The sequence below is a fragment of the Saimiri boliviensis genome, chromosome 15 (assembly GCF_048565385.1).
Source record: "Saimiri boliviensis isolate mSaiBol1 chromosome 15, mSaiBol1.pri, whole genome shotgun sequence".
NCBI lineage: Eukaryota > Metazoa > Chordata > Mammalia > Primates > Cebidae > Saimiri > Saimiri boliviensis.
In genome coordinates this window covers 81,815,226-81,831,900 of record NC_133463.1, presented here as the reverse complement: position 1 = coordinate 81,831,900, position 16,675 = coordinate 81,815,226, and the positions used below count along the sequence as shown (strand labels likewise).

The following is a 16,675-nucleotide window of genomic DNA, read 5'->3' as shown; positions in this document are numbered from 1 at the left end:
CCGCCGCCGCCTCCGGCGTCTCCCAGGCCCGGCCTGTGCAGAGCCCGCGGCGGTCCACGTGGCTTGGCAGAGCTAAATTCGGCTCGCAGGAAGCCCGGAGCCAGGGGAAAGCCGAGCCGAGCCGGGGAGGGAGGGGGCGAAGGCAGGCGGGGCCGGCAGGGGCGGGCGCTGGGCGGAGGCAGGGGAGGGCCGCGCGCGGGGGAGGCGGCGGCCGGGCTCTGGCGCGCACCCGCTCCCGGCCCGGCCGGCCAGGGAAAGCGGCCCCTCCCCGGTCGCCCCGCCTTTCACTCCCGTTACACTCGAGGGAAGGTGTTCCCGAGCCCGCGTCCACCCTCACCCCGCCTCCCCGCTTTCCCGGCTCCAGTCTCCGCCGGCGGAGCCCACTATGCCAGACAGTTTCGACACTTTGCAAAGACAAAGAGCCCTAGACCGGAGGCAGGAGGAGGAGGAAGAAGAGGAGCGGAGCGAGAAGGAAGAGGCGATGTGAGCCTGGAAGGGGGCGAGTGTCCGGGACACCCACACCGCTTTCTTCTCCTCGGAACCCCCTCATGTCCGAATCCCGGAAACTCCAGCGTGTCTCCAGCCGCGGTGAGTGCGCGTGCGGAGGCGAACCCTGCTCGGGGTGCGCGGGGGCTGCGTCCGCCGGAGTTGGGGCTCCGCAGTTTCCTGTGGGTTCTCGGAGTGGAGGGTTGATTGTCTGGACCCGGGAACTGAAGGAGTGTGGAGGGGACTCAGAGGGTGTGACAGTGGAGGTGGGACTGAAGCCCCTAGGATTCTAGTGGAAGACACTCGTAGGGAAACCCCTTCTTAGCCAGGGCGACCGCCCGGGGCTCTGGGAGAGGAAGAAGGTCGGGGTGGAGTTTCGGGCTTAGGGGTGTTCGGCCGTCTCTGGAGGAGCTGCCTGGAGCTCTGCGGGGAACCTACGCCAAGTCCCGGGCAGCGGTTCCCGAAAGCAGCCCCAGTGACATTGCACCCGGCGCCGGGCTGGGATCTCCCCGGCTGGGGCCGCCCGTGGGAGGAGACCTCGCTGGGTGGCCGGGCTCAGGCGCTCTCGAGCGGATCTGGGGTCACAGCCTGGGACACCGTGGAGGGCGCCAGTGATCTGGACCAGCGGCCGTGGGACAGTATCCGGATCGAGTTCCCCAGTCTGCTGCGAGCAGGCGCAGACCCGGGAGGTGGCTCTTGGTGCCCGGGTCGCCTTCAGCGCGCGCTGCTCCGGACCCGGGGGTGAAGTTGGCACCCGGGACGAGAGAGCTGAACGCGGCGTGGTGGACAGTGGGGGACGCGGGTGGGCCAAGGGGAGCACGGCCGGAGTGGTGTTAGTGGCAACTCCGAACTCCGCATCCGCCCCAACCCCGTTAGGCGACGCAGCTCCCGAGAAATAATCTGACAAAAGTTAGCAACTTGCCTGTTGTCTGTCGCCTGTGTGACCTGCGTGGGGCAGAGCCACCCCTTCTGGGAGCGTACGGGGGAGGGCAGCGGTGACACTGGGGCGAGGCGCCCCGGTGAGGGTACAGTTCGTTTGGAATCGGGACAGTGGCGCAACTTTCAGCTCCTCCTATCTCTGCGCGAGTGTTTGAGCGTGACCTTGCGGGAGGAAACGCGGCTGAACTGAAGATGGGGGTTGAGCCTGCGCCCCTGCTGGGCACAGAGACGCCGTAGCGCGCCTTCATCTGGCCTTGCAGCCGGGTCTCCCGGGAAGCTTGTGGGGATCCTCTGGCTCTGTTCTCGGCCGGAGCCCTGACTCGCTCCTCCCTCCTACGCCAGGGTCCCCGCCGGCCATACCACGCGCGTGCGTTCGGCTCGCTGGTGCGTTCGGCGAGGCGACCCGTGCACGCCCCGAAGCGCGCAAGTGGGTGGGGGCTGGGCAGGTGACTGCGTCTCTTGGGCCCGGCGAGTCCCGCAGAGGGAGACGGCCGTGACCCTGAGGGCAGTGACTAGCTCGTCGCGTCCCCGCAACAGGCATTCGCCTGGCTTTCTCGTGATTCTTCCCGGGCACCCCTGGCCTCTCCCTACTTCTCCCCCTCGCGTGTCCCCATGCCCCTCAAATTTGCAAGGAGCTGGTTCTCTGGGGAGACAGCGAGCGCCCACCCCCGCTCTGCGGCTGGTTGTGTGTGGTGAGAGGAAGAGATGGGAGAAGGAGGCAGGCTAGCCAGCGAGGAAAACGGGGTGAGAAGGGAGCCGGGTTGTCCAGAGGTCTCCAGGGCGCCTGGCACGTAGTAGGTGCTAAGCTGTGTTCCTTGATAAGGCCCCAAGGTGGAAGGTGCTGGCAGGGGCCAGGACACCCCCTTCTTCCCTTCCAGTCTCTAAAATGGAATTCGTATGTATCGGTCAAGCCCTTTGTGCTCTAGACGTGCCTGGAGCACCTACTACGTGCGGGCTCTACTCCTGGCCTGTTCCTAGAAGCTGCGGGCGGAGCTTCCTGGTTTTCTTTCCCTAACGCTGTCCCGGCGCCACGAGGCTTCAAAAAGGCAATGAGCACTGCCCCCTGCCGGCTGTTATGGAAACTGCCGCTTGGCTCCGCGGTGGGAAGGGGCGCGCAGTGCTGGGGTCCCTCCCAGTGCCTTCCTGCACTTCCCCTTCCTGCCCCAAACATCAGGATCCCGGACGACTGTTTTCCAGTTGGCTGAAATGACTGTTCACCACTCCATGCCCCCGGCCTCTACCAAGATCTGGGCACAGCGTGGGGGCCTTTTCTAGTCTCCCGTCTCTCTGTCTCTGTCTCTCTTACTTTGGTCGTGAGACTTAACCTCCTTCAACTCTGGGCGTCTTATTTTCCACATCTTCAAAATGAGGCCAATAATACATTCTCCAAAATACGTTCTGCAGAGTAGACAGTGCGTGGATCTAATACGTACAAGTGAACGTGTGTATATACAGGTAGTTCACATCCTAATGTGTGTATGTACACATGTATGTACACACTCTAATGTGTGTCTATACCTTGAGGGAAGGAGTTCCATCGTACAGTTTTTGCTAAACAAATAAAGAATGAATAGAGGGCTCCTTCTGCCTTTTCAAAATCCCACAAAGCCTGAAATTTGTTTCCCCTGCTTTTTCCTGGGCTGGCATTTGCCGTTTAGGGGTCTGATTGGGCAAGGCCTGGACTTGAGCAGGGTCTTTGTCGCCTACCTCCCTGGCTGGGAGGCCACAGCATCCCCCCCGGGGGGGAGAGAGAAAAACAGGAAGTGTTGCTAGAAGTGATGGTAGAGGGTTTCTTACGGGGGACGGAGGCTGTTCTTCGAGGCTCTGCAACCGCCTGCAGAAGCTGCCTTCTGAGCAGCCTTCCTGCTCACTGAAGACAGGGCTACGTTCTCCCCACTTCCCTGGCGATGTCACCGGCACTCCTGACCCACGCAGAATTAGCCGTCACTGATCTAGGAGCCCTTGTTATGGAGATGACACTGACTGTGAGCTGGTTCCAGGCACTTCTAGGTCTGGGATCTTTGGGGGTAAGGTAGAGCTCTGTCTCTCCTACCCAGCAAGCAGCCCCCAAGCCAGCTCACCACCCAAAAGCTGGCAGCTGACATTGCCCAAGGAGGGTGCCTCTCCCATGTGTGACTCCAAGCCCTCTGGTCAGTTAACCTTGCTTGAATCAGCTCCTGTGTAGAAGGCTGCTGACTCAAAGAGTTTATATTTGGGTAGAGCTTTGGCTGCGGATGGAAACTTGACCCTCACCTTAGGCCCCTCCCACACCACAAAAAGCAACCAGGAAAGCAAAACATAAAATCCACCAGTCATCTTGTAAAGGCTTTCCAGTGAGTTCTGCGTGCCTGTGTGCACACACTCCGCATGCCAGTGAAAGAGCTGACCTGGTTACCAAGAATTCTAGAATAAGACTTACATGCAGCTTCGTTCAGTTGTGCAGCCTCTGTGGAAACTTCAGCATCCCCGCTTGCACACCTGAGGATCTGAGAGCTCTCTTCTGCTGTAGTTTGGTCACAGGAGCCGGAATGGGGCCCTGTGAGAGCCTGCATTCGAGTCCCAGTGCCAGCGCTCAGGCACAGTTCCTTTGCAACTCAACTCCCAAACGATTCCAGGCTCTGGGTCTCGGTTTCACTCTAAAAATGAGAGGCTTGGCCGGTCACAGTGGCTCACACCCGTAATCCCAGCAGTTTGGGAGGCCAAGGTGGGTGGATCATTTGAGGTCAGGAGTTCAAGATCACCTGGCCAACATGATGAAACCCCACCTCTACCAAAAATACAAAAATTAACTGGGTATGGTGGTATGCACATGTAGTCCCAGCTACTCAGGAGGCTGAGGCGGGAGAATCGCTTGAACCCGGGAGGTGGAGGATGCAGTGAGCTGAGACCATGCCATGGCGCTCCAGCCTGGGTGACAGAGTGAGACTTTGTCTCAAAAAAAAAAAAAAAAAGAGTCTGTAGAGTTCTGCTGCCCATCACTGTGGGTCGTCCATTAAAGCTTGTCTTTGTGAAGACAGTCCCTACCTCCACTGCTCCAGCAAGCATCACCCTCAAAACTCTCCCAGTATCACAGACCGCCCTGGCTGGGGGCGGCTGGACTGTCTGCTACCCCATGCCAAGGGCGCCTGACCTCTCACAGAGGGTCAGGACTATTCAGTGTTTACCACACTCCCTTGGCAAAGTCATTTTTCAGCAGTTCTCGACACTAGATGTTGAAAGCAGTCCCAGAAGTTTCAGACTCTGAGGTCACAAATCTGACAGAGCCAGGGTGCCATCTGGGGGGACTGCGCAATGGTACATATTGCAGAAGGAACCCCAGTGACCTCACTAGGGCCTGTTTACTTCCCATCTACAAGCTAAACATGACCTTAGAAGTCAGTTTGGTCAACCCTTTCACTTTAATGCAAAATATCGAAGCTCAGAGGGGAAGTCACTAGACTGTAAAATCCGGGGTTTATTGATTATTTGGTCTTGGTGGTAGTGGTGGTGGTTGGATTGTTTTGGTTTTGATTGAGCCAGCATTTATTGGGAACTTATTACCTTCTAGGAGCACCATGCAAGGTGCTGAGATACAGATAGGAAAGAATACTTGGTCCTTGTTCCCTGCTGTCCTAGAGGTCACAGTGCCCTGGGGAGGGTGACAAGGTCATACCCAGTCAGGCTGCTCATGGAAATACACAGGTGCTAAAAATTAGCCTGTAATCACAGCTACTCGGGAGGCTGAGGCAGGCAAATCACTTGAATCCGGGAGGCAGAGGTTGCAGTAAGCCAAGATCTCGCCATTGCACTCCAGCCTGGGGGACAAGAGCGAGTCTTAAGTCTCAAAAACAAAACAAAACAAAAAGAAATATACAAGTGTTAAGCAAAATGAGAACAGAGAAGGGAAAAGTTCCCTCCACCTTGAGGGACCCACAGAGGGCATTCTAGAGATGGGTGAGTCAGACTGCGAGAGAGCAAAGGTATCTTCTTGAATACATTCAATATCGAAGCGTCTAGTGCCCTGTGTGTGCAAAAAAAACAATAATGATAAAGTAAATAAAATAAATACATAGATTGGCTGTAAGCCTGTTCCGCATAGTTCTGAAGAGTTAAGGGCACTGAGAATTCTAGAGGTTCAGTGCTTTGGCCCCGTTTCCCTCCGAATATCCTGATCTCTGGTTTGTTTGTGTGGGACGAATCGTTGCCCCCAGCCAGCCTTCAAGCATTGGAATGCGCGTGTATAAAACAGAGTGAGGCCCAGCGTGGTGACTCACACCTGTAATCCCAGCACTTTGGGAGGCTGAGGCAGGCAGGTCATGAAGTCAGGTGATCGAGACCATCCTGGCTAACACGGTGAAACCGGTCTCTACTGAAAATACAAAAAATTAGTTGGGCGTGGTGGCACGTGCCTGTAGTCCCAGCTACTTGGGAGGCTGAGGCAGGAGAATGGCTTGAACCCCGGAGGCAGAGGTTGCAGTGAGCTGAGATGCCACTGCACTCCAGCCTGGGCAATACAGCGAGAATCAGTCAAAAAACCCAAACAAACAAAAAACACCCAGAGAGTGTCTGCTTTGCGTCTGCTTTTTCTAAAAATAATAATAATAATAATAAAACTTAGTGCTTTATTATGAATGCTTGTCCGTATACTTTATCTCAGATTTTAATAGTTAATTTGGGAGGGTGTGTTTAACATGGCAGGTGTGGGGTAGGAGAAAGCGCCCAGGTTTTCAGGGGGACGCTACTCTATGAGCTGACTGGGTGAGCTGGACATGTCCCCGCACCAGGTTTGAGGTGCATGTGGGTGATCAGGGGCCCCGGGAGGATGAAGGGAGGTGATTCTGGGGAGAGTTGTGCATGTGGGAGGCCCAGAGCCTCCCCGATTCCAGTTGCGTTTAGTCTGTTTATAAGAGAAAGTGATTGCATGGGGCACTCCTCAGGACAGAGCCCGTGGGAAATGGAGGAGTTGACTGAAGGCAGGAAGTTTTGCAAAACTCCTGGAAAAACACTTGAAGTCAGAGGAGGCTGAGTTTTAAGTAAAATGGTTTGCAAATGATCCCCCTGGAAGCCGCAAGGTCTAATGACAGTGTTGAGGGTAGTGTGTGCCTCTCATTCCTAAGAGTTGTGTCAAACTTTTGACTTCTTTGTCCCTAGGGCAGGACTCAGAATTACTAATGAGCCAGAACCCTGACCTAAGAAGCCACACAAAGCACTGTTATTTGGAGAAGGAACGCAGGAGGGGAGTGGGGGCAGCGTACGATGGTCGGGGTGCCCAGCATCATGAACCCGGCTGCCTCGTGGGGGCCCTTCCTGTGTGGCCTGGCTGGCCAGCAGGGATGGGACTTGTGTCAAAGTTCAAGGCACCTGCAGTGGATGCTGTTGTGGTTCCCACCAAGGACAACTGTTAGAGAGGGCTCTGGAGTCAGGGTGTTTTCTACACCGCCAGGGAAATCCCTGCAGGGAATCCGCTGGCCAAGGACACAGAACTCCTGGGCCCTGGCCCTGACCCATCTGCTCCTGGCTGGGGACCTTGGGCACATCGTTTAACCTCTTTGACCCTTCAGTTCCTCAATTAGGAGACTGTAGTATCAATTCCCACTCCCTCTATCACAGGAGACTCAGGAGGACCCCATAAAATGAAGCGCAGGAACATGCCTTATTGACGAGAATTTTAGCAGCATCTACTTTTCATTGCTTAGTGTACGTCCAGCAGTGCAGAGTATTTTGAACAATTTATTCTGGGGTTCAGCAGGAAGCATTGAATGGAAGGTTTGAATAAAGCTGTTTCCAGAGATGGTGCCAGCGTTTAGAGAAGTCGGCAAGGGATGGTCTATCGCCTAGGCCCGGTTACCACCCCCAGGAGAAGTGGCATGGTGGGGGATGGGATAGGATAACTGGAATAGCATTGCAGTAGTTGCCAGAAGCCTCTGGAAGAGAGACCACAGGCCCCTTCCTCAACCTGGCAGGGCAGGAGCCAGGAGGATCAACCCTGCAACCTTGCTGTCCTCTGGCCTGACCTTCGCAATCCTGTGCCACCAAGAGCTGAGCCCACCCACCAGCTGAGGGCAAGGAGCTCCTTGATGGAGCTCCCAGAGCAGGGCAAGATGGGGGTGCATTAAGAGCAGGTCTGAAGGGCACATTGAGGACACACACACACACACACACACACACACACACACACACACAGCTCTCATCTCGTTTGATTCTGCAACAGCTGGGGGTGGGGAGGGGGTAGCCACAAGATTTACCAGTTGGCAGGTAAGATGCCCAGGAACTGGAGGGTAACCCCCTTGCCTAAAGCCACAGAGCTGGTAGGAGCCCACATTTTAACCCACTTTGTTTTATCAGCCCTACTAAAGTAAAAGCATCAGTTGTAAGATGTCACGAAGCCCCTTAAATTGTTATCAGTGGCATCTTAATGAGAAACAGAATAGTTTAAGTGTGAAGGTTTGCCAGGGTTTCAAACGGTGGTTTATTACTCATTCAGTGACCAAATTACTGACCTTTTCTGTGTCTCATCTTCCTCTTCTGTCATGAAAGCACACTTTGTACAGTTGATGTGAAAAATGAAACAAGTTTATTCAGTAAAGGTCTCTCAACAAATGTTAGTTTTGATTCCTGAGAAGGTCAGGATTTAGAAAGGGCCATGTGGGGTGTGTGGTGCTCCAATGTGGCCTTTTAACCTAGTCAGCCTTCAAATAATAGGATTTCAATATTCGTATGTTAAAAGTTCCTTCCTTCCTTCCTTCCTTTCTATTTTGAGGATGTTTGGATCATTTCTTTGACTCTGTGTGTGTGTGTGTGTGTGTGTGTGTGTGTGTGTGTGTGTGTTTTCTCTTTAAAACACATGAAAATGCCAAAGGATAAAATAACAACAAATTTAAAGACCTACATTAGCTTTATTTTGATTCTAGAATTGGGCAACACTTCGTTTCACAATACGGAGTAAGTTTTCCAGTGAGCTGAGCAGAGGAGGTTGGCTTTATAAACAGAAGGACTGAAGAAACCAGAAGCAATGAACTAAGAGTGTACTCGTTCCATTTAGACAGAACCTAGAAAAACAACTGATTAGTTAACATCCAGTGACTTTAGGCTGCTTCTTTTTTGCTAAGGATTAAAGCCAAGGGAACTTCACGGTCATACTGATTGACAGTTTAATCCCGCCTATTTGGGGAAATTGACTCTCTCCTGATTTCTTAGGAAGTCAGATGACAACTTAGTTTTGTTGATGGCTGTTGTAAAACCTCGGTGCTTGTCTGCTTAGTTTAAAAGAAAATAAACAAGAGACACACAGCAAAGGAGATGCATTGTGGAGCAATTTATTGCAAAAGAGGCAGGGTATTCTGAAAGTGACGTGCCGAATAGACAGTACGCTCTGAGAGAGTATGCAGGGCTGGCTGCTTGCGAGGATGGGACAGCATTGACTTACTGGGGGACTCCCTTTACTGGGGCCTTACAGGGTTATTCATAAGGAAGTTGGAAGAGGTGTTACTACTAAGCATGTTCTGGGTGGTCCTCTGGGTGCACATGGGCAGTAGCTGTACATGCTTGCTCGTACGTCATGTCTCATTCACATCTGAAATCTCCACCCAGGGGTGTGTGTGTGTATGTGTGTGTGTTTGAGATGGAGTCTCGTTCTTTCGCCAGGCTGGAGTGCAGTGACACGATCTCTGCTCACTGCAGAGATCCTGTGTTCAAGCAATTATCCTGCCTCAGCCTCCCGAGTAGCTGGGACTACAGACACCCGCCACCACGCCCAGATAATTTTTGTAATTTATGTAGAGACAGGGTTTCGCCATGTTGGCCAGGATGGTCTCAAATGCCTGACCTCGTGATCCACCCGCCCCAGCCTCCCACAATGCTGGGATCACAGGCGTGATGTGTTTTTTCCCTATTTTAATGAGCAAAGCTTCAGTCTGAGAACAGGTAAAATCAAAATGTACATTCTCTTATGGGGGAATTCCTTACTGGAGATAGCCTGGCTTGAATGAAGTGGACTACAGTGTGAATGCAGGGGCTTGTTGTGTTGACCTTCGGGTCGCCATATCATGGTTGCCACGTCCCTCGGACATGGTTCCCTTTTGGACGGCCCATCCTGCCTCATTGTGGGCTTGGGGACCTGGAACTTTAGCGTGGGTAACTCCATTTTGATTTGCAGTCTGGCCTGTTGGGGCCTAGTGCAGAAACTTGGTCCAAAACAACGGCTTTCTGTAATTTTTACTGAACAAAGCTTATCTAATCATGTATGATTCGAAAACCCTTAAGGCAGTATAAAATATGACTTAAAAATTACTTGCAATAATTCAGAAAAGTTGAGAAGAAAAGAACATTAGTTCTAGATTATTTGGCAGAATTAAAAAGGGGGTTGCAGGTGACTTTTGGAAAGTACACATTAAGGTGTGCAAGTAAAGTACTTTCTCTGAATTTAATTAGCTACATTACGAAAGAAAAGATCAAGCCCAGATAGGTAGCAATGTAATAGATTTTGCTATGTTAAAAAAAAAAAAATCCATTGAATCCACGGTGAACTAAAACACCAGAGTGGCTAAAAATTCCCTTCATGCCTATTTACTTAGCAGAGAGCTCTTGAGAAAAACCTAACCAATAAACCTCAAGCAAAGCAAATCCAGCTACTTCTCTAGCTGAGAGGGTGGAATGACTCCAACATATTGTTTCAAAACGCTGAAAACAAGCCCACATAACAAACAAAAATCCACCTAATTGAGCATTTACCTTTTTGGAAATAAAAGGCCCAATGGAAAAATAAATAAATAAAAACCCTTTTCTTAGATTCTTAGAAGACTAGACTGGAGCCCAAAATAAATCCCCTGAGTTTGGCCAAGTAATAAAGGGCTCCATTCTCCTTCCCTTCCTTTAGCACACTGGAGACCTAATAAGGGCAAAGAATTCCCGGTGGTCAAGAACTCAAACACGTAAAACAACCCAGCAGCATCCACAGACACCAGCATCCACAGCCCTGATCCGACTTGGCCCTCAGTTCAACTGTTCCGAGAGTCTTCCTGATTTTGCAAATAGAGATGTGGATTCAGGCCAGGTGCAGTGAGTAGCTCGTGCCTGTAATCCCAGAACTTTGGGAGGCCGAGGTGGGTGAATCACTGAGGTCAAGAGATTGAGACCATCCTGGCCAACATGGTGAAACCCTGTCTCTACTAAAAATACAGAAATTAGCTGGGGGTGGTGGTGCACACCTGTAGTCCTAGCTACTTGGGAGGCTGAGGCAGGAGAATCACTTGAACCCAAGAGGCGGAGGTTGCAGTGAGCCAAGATTGCACCATGGTACTCCAGCCTGGTGACAGAGTGAGACTTCCTGTCAGAAAAAAAAAAAAAAAATATATATATATATATATATATATATGGATTCAAAGGGGAGAAGTGACTTATTGGCCAAGTTCACATGAAGCCCTGCCTCCAGATCTTCTATGTGTCTGAAATTGTCATTTATACTTGGTGGGTCTCTCTTTTTATTTTTATTTTTGGAGACAGTGTCTCGCTCTGTTGCCCAGGCTGGAGTGCAGTGGTGTGATCTTGGCTCACTGCAACTTCCGCCTGCTGAGCTCCCACCTCCTGAGTAGCTGGGACTACAGGTATACGCCACTGCAGATCACTCTTGGTGAAGGAATAAGCCTTGCAGTTCTGACACGCTGGTCCTTGGTGTATGCCTTTAGAGCCCCTATCAGCTTTCCCACTCTGAACTCTAGAGAGGTATGCAGCGCAGTGAGGTCAGCCTCTGCTCAAGTGTCTGGGAAATGGCAGATCCAGGTCTCGAGCCCTGGTAACGCTACAACCTCACTGCCTCCACCTCACCTCCGTGTGTCCTCCCTCCTTGGCTGAGCCTGAGAACACTGGCTAAAACAACAACGTAAATCTAAGTCTCTACGTCCTCATTAGATCCTAGACTAAGCTGATGGAGCCCAAATTATCAGCACCACAACATAACGTAACACATAACGTAATGCAACCAACAAGACCACCATTTACGGTTCGTCTAAAATAGGAGTGAACCAGAAGCAGAAGCTGACTTGGCCAAGAACCGGCTTTAGCATTAGGTAGTCAGAGAGCTCAGCTGCCACCTGAGAGGCTGGGGGGAGGCAGTGGAGGGTTCTGACGGTGAGACCCAGGTATGTGAGTCTCAGTGGACTCTCCAGAATGCTCAAGGAATTCATGGCACTCAGAGACATACAGTTGGGGGGTTTGCCCATTGTTTAGTTATTTTGCATGTAAATCTTCTTGCAAAGGTGGGAATCAGCTACTAAGGAGATGGAGTCAAAGTCAAGCAACAGAGGCCAGAGGGGAGGAAAATCCTCCAGACAGTCTGGGGACAGGGGATCCTGTTTGTACATTTTCGGGGGCAAACTGATTACCTGGCAGCAAACAAAAAGGTGGCTCCAGGCAAACCTTGAGTGAGGCTTCACAGAAAATAATTTCAGTTGATTGCATTTTCTAGAAAACTTTGAGTTTAACTGTGTATTCTACATGAAAGGCTATCTGGTGCTGTCTGCCCGGGACCTACCAGCAGCGCTTCCACCTGGGCTGGGCCGGATTGCCTGCTTTCTCTCATGAGAGTTTCTCATTCATTTTATAGGAGATCCTAGTCTTCATAGTGACTCTCTGTAAAATGCATGTTTTCACTTTTTTCTTAATCTCATTGTATAGATGTGGAAGCTGAGGTTCAGAGAGGTTAAGTCACTTAACCGAGATCCCTTAGCAAGAAAGTGGCAGAACCAGGATTTATGAGCACGGCATTTCTGTCCGATGCCTGAGACCGATGCTATGTAATTCCCAGGTTGTCCCATATCCCAGGCTCAGTGGAGACTCTGGAAGGGAAGGGAAGCTTCTTTAAGGTTCAGATAGGAAACTGGTCATACCAGGTGCCTGGCCCCCAGCCCAGTGCACAAGATGTGCCGTGAGGTGGCCGTGAACCCGTGCTCTGTAACATCCTTTTGGGCAGTTCCTGACCTTTCTCCACCTGGTGCTTTCCAGGTCTCACACCAGCAGCTTCACTCTCCCAAAGGCTCGGGCTCTGAGTCTCCTTCCTGATTCCCCATCACTGAGTGGGTCCATGGGTTTATTTAGCCTGCTGCCGTCTGGCTTTTTTTTCTTGTAAGCTGCTCAATTCGTAATCATTTATTACACAGCAATAGATAATACACATGAAATGCAAATACTTTTTCTGTTATAAGTTGTCCTGTTGATGGGAGGGATGGTATTTCGTGTGCGTTTTTTATAAAACTGATGCATAGTCATTGTACATATTTATGGGGTACATAGTGAGTTTCCATACATGCAAGGCAGAGTGATCCAGTCAGGGTAATTTGCATATTCATCACCTCAGACATTCATCATTTGTGTTGGGAACATTCAAAATCCTCTCTTCTCGCTACTTGAAAATATATTAGAAATTCTTGTTAACTGTATGCCAATAGAACACCAGCACCTATTCCTCCTTATCTGTAATTTTGTATTCTTTAACTGCTCCGCGTCCATCCCTGCCTGGCTGCTTTCAAGAACTCATCTTTGTGGCTTGCTGGTAGAAATTGAATTCGAAGAGCCCCAAGTTGCCTGGGGATTGAGGGAGGCAATGAGCCACTTTGAGCCTGCCGGGGGTTTGGAGAAAGGACTGAGCAGAAACGTTAAGGCTAAGTTTGCAATCAGGCATGTAAACTTAGCCAGCTCCCTAGCTAGGTGGGTGCCTCTTGGGGGCAACCTGCTTCACGTAAAACGAATCATCGGCGTCGCTGTTGCAACCTTGGAAAATTCCCTCCTAATAACATCTTCACAATGGAGAGAAAGGTTTGTTGTTGTTCTTCGTACTTGAAAACGCTGTTAATCCTACCACCTGGTGGAGAGTTTGATGAATAAAGACTGTTGCTCAGGAAACATATTAGCTGCCACGAACAGGAATGTCTTTGTGGGGAGTATTACCGGTTGTTTCTAAAGCATAATCTTATGTTTTAAAATTCAGTCTTTTGCCAAAAAAAGAAAAAAAAAGGAAATTAAAGTGAAGGGTAGAGATTAGGCAGACAGTACCGCTGTTCTTTCTCTCACCACCTCATGGAAACTTCAAGTGGAAAACACACGTTTCAGAGTGAGCTGAAGAACTGGCTGCAACCTAAAGCCTGCTGCTATTTTTCTGTGTCTACCTGTGACATGGAACAAACTGAGCTCAGCAAACATGATCCTTGGACCACTGTAAGTCATTGCTTAACAACAACGATAGGTCCTTGGAAATTGTGAGTTCAAGGGAAACAACATAAAGAAAACTGATTTCACCATAGGGTAATTGATATAAACAAGGGTTAAGTTTCTCTGTTATATTTATGTTTATAAAAACATCACCTAGCTGGGTGCAGTGGCTCACACCTGTAATCCAGCATTTTGGGAGGCTGAGGTGGGAGGATCACCTGAGCTTAGGAGTTCAAAAGACCAGCCTGACCAACATGAAGAAACCCCATCTCTACCAAAAAATACGAAAAATTAGCTGGGCGTCATGGTGTATGCCTGTAATCCCAGCTGCTCAGGAGGCTGAGGCAGGAGAATCACTTGAATCCAGGAGGCAGAGGATGCAATGAGCAAAGATCGTGCCATTGCACTCCAGCCTGGGCAACAAGAGTGAAACTCCAAAAAAAAAAAAAGCGTAAGAAAGAAAGGAAAGAGGAAGGAGGGAAGGAAGGAAGGAAGGAAGGAAGGAAGGAAAAGAAAAAAAAAGAAAAGAAAAGAGAAGAAGAGAAGAAAACCCATCACCAAACTTCTAAATGAAGGCCCAAAACGGCTTTGCAGGTGGTCAGAGCCTGTCTCAGTGGCTCAGGGCACACACACACACCCCACCTCCAAACATACACACAAAACCACACTCACTTGCCCTGGGACCATATAAACACAAGTTCACCTGACATGCACAGCTTTTTGGAGTGTGGGAAACCAGAGTACCTGGAGAAGAGCCATGAGTACACGGGGAAAACTTGCAAACTCTCCACACACAGTGGTCCTGGCCAGGAACCCATCTTTTTCTCGTCAATGTTATAATGAAATGGTGTTATTGGAAGACCTGCTGCATAGGATTTTATAAATTAAACTGATATTTATGCAATGTCAGAAATCCAAACAAGTAGAATAAAAGCATGCTGGCTGTGGAGACAGTTTTGAATATCAGAATACTTCTGCACTGTCAGAAACCTGCCTTGGATGGCGGAAAGGGGGTTTTCTCCTTTTTTCTGGCCACGATGTCATAAACTTTAGTCACCATTACTTGCAAGAGGTGGGGGAGTATGGTGTGTTGATTGAATAATTAGTTACAGAGGTTGCATATTTAAATAGCGTCAAAGAATTATAAAATGTTAACATTTGCAAAGAGTCTTAGCAGTGACCTTATTCAACCTTCTTTTACTGAAAGATTTTAATTATCCACCTACTGAGTCATTCATTGATTCCTTGATTCACTCAATAAAAGTTTTAGCTCTGGCTGGGTGTGGTGGCTCATGCCTGTAATCCCAGCACTTAAGGAGGCTGAGGCGGGTGGATCACCTGAGGCCAGGAGTTCGAGACCAGCCTGGCCAACATGGCGAAACCCCTGCCTCTACTAAAAATATAAAAATTAGCTGGACGTGGCAGTGGGTGCTTGTCATCCCAGCTATTTGGGAGGCTGAGGTAGGAGAATTGCTTGAACCTGGGAGGTGGAGGTTGCAGTGAGCCAACATCACATCATTGCACTCCAGCCTGGGCAACAAGAGTAAAACTCTTTCTCAAAACAAAACAAAACAAAACAAAACAAAACAACTAGCTCTGCCACTGCCTAACTGCATGTCCTTGAGCAAACTGCTGAACATCTCTGTACCTCCATTTCCTCATCCATAAAATCTGGATAATAATAGGTCCTACCTCCCCGGAGGCAGTAAATAAGCATTCAGTGAGTTTATACTTGGAAAGTCCTTGGAAGAGTCCTTGTGAGAGGTATGCCGTGGCTAACACATCATCATCATCAATTACATTCTTTTTTTTTTTTTTGTACTTGAATGCCATTTATTTCTTCTTCTTCTTTTTTAAATCTATATTTTTTATTTATTTATTTATTTTTATTATATTTTATGTTTTGGGGTACATGTGAAGAACATGCAAGCTTGTTGCATAGGTACACACGGGGCAGTGTGATTTGCTGCCTTCCTCCCCTTCACCTATATCTGACATTTCTCCCCATGCTATCTCTCCCCAACTCCCCACCCCCCCGTCCCTTCCCCATTTCCCCCCAACAGACCCCAGTGTGTAGTGCTCCCCTCCCTGTGTCCACTGGACAGGGAAAATGTGGTACATATACACCATGGAATATTATGCAGCCATCAAAAACGATGAGTTTGTGTCCTTTGTAGGGACGTGGATGAACCTGGAAACCATCATTTTCAGCAAACTGACACAAGAGCAGAAAATCAAACACCGCATGTTCTCACTCATAGGCGAGTGTTGAACAATGAGAACACATCAGTTACATTCTTATTCTGCCTCCCTCGGGCAGCAGTTTTCCTCACTGAGATTCTACCATGTGGTTGTCCTGTACCTGCTTGGTCACTCCCAGTGCTAGGGAGCTCCGTGCCCCACACTGGCTTTTTGACGTCTGGGCAGCTTTGTGGTTTAGAAGGCTCTTTCCCATTCAAAGCTTCCAACCAGAGAGAGCTTCCTGGAGCGGGTGGCAGGGTGGTGCTTTGTGGAGCCATCTAAATTTAAGGATGGGAAAGTTGTCTGGGCTATAAAGCCAGAGTGTCATTGCTGGACATCAGAGGCAGAAGAGACATACCTAAGATTTTAACCATGAGAGATTTTAGCCTGAAGACCCCAACCTCTTTATTTCACAGCTGAGAAGACAGCTCAGACAGGGCCTGGCTGGTGCGATGGCTGTCTATCATCAGGCAGACCCTGGATAAGAGGCCAGCCCATGGGGCGATGCTGCCAAGGCCTGCATTGCCACTCAGTTCTCCTCTGGTCCTGTGTCCTCCTGAACCAGAGCAGACAGAAGAGCAGCTGGGACCGTGGGTGCCAGGTCTCCTATGAGGACCCCATGGTGGCAGGCCTTGGTTGATAGATAATTTCCCCTGTATTTACACCACAGTCTCCTCTCTCCCTTCAGACCTCAAGCTTCTATTGTCTTTTGTGAATTCTAGCACCTGCCTCCCCTCTTTTCCTTCCTGAGGTTCTGCCCAGAAAATACCACATACTGGTCATTCTAGACCCATTCATTGCCTGAGCAGGGCTTGGAGCTCACTGGTGC

General features: G+C 50.0%; 1 protein-coding gene across 3 annotated transcripts in view; it reads left to right on the top strand.

Moving 5' to 3' along the window:
* Positions 1-216: 216 nt before the first annotated feature.
* ST3GAL1 (ST3 beta-galactoside alpha-2,3-sialyltransferase 1) overlaps positions 217-16,675 on the top strand; it is a 109,584-nt gene continuing 93,125 nt past the window's right edge. For all 3 annotated transcript variants that reach the window (XM_074387167.1, XM_074387168.1, XM_074387169.1), the window contains exon 1: positions 217-588. The gene's annotated coding sequence lies outside the window, so the exon portion shown is untranslated. The remainder of the gene's footprint in view (positions 589-16,675) is intronic.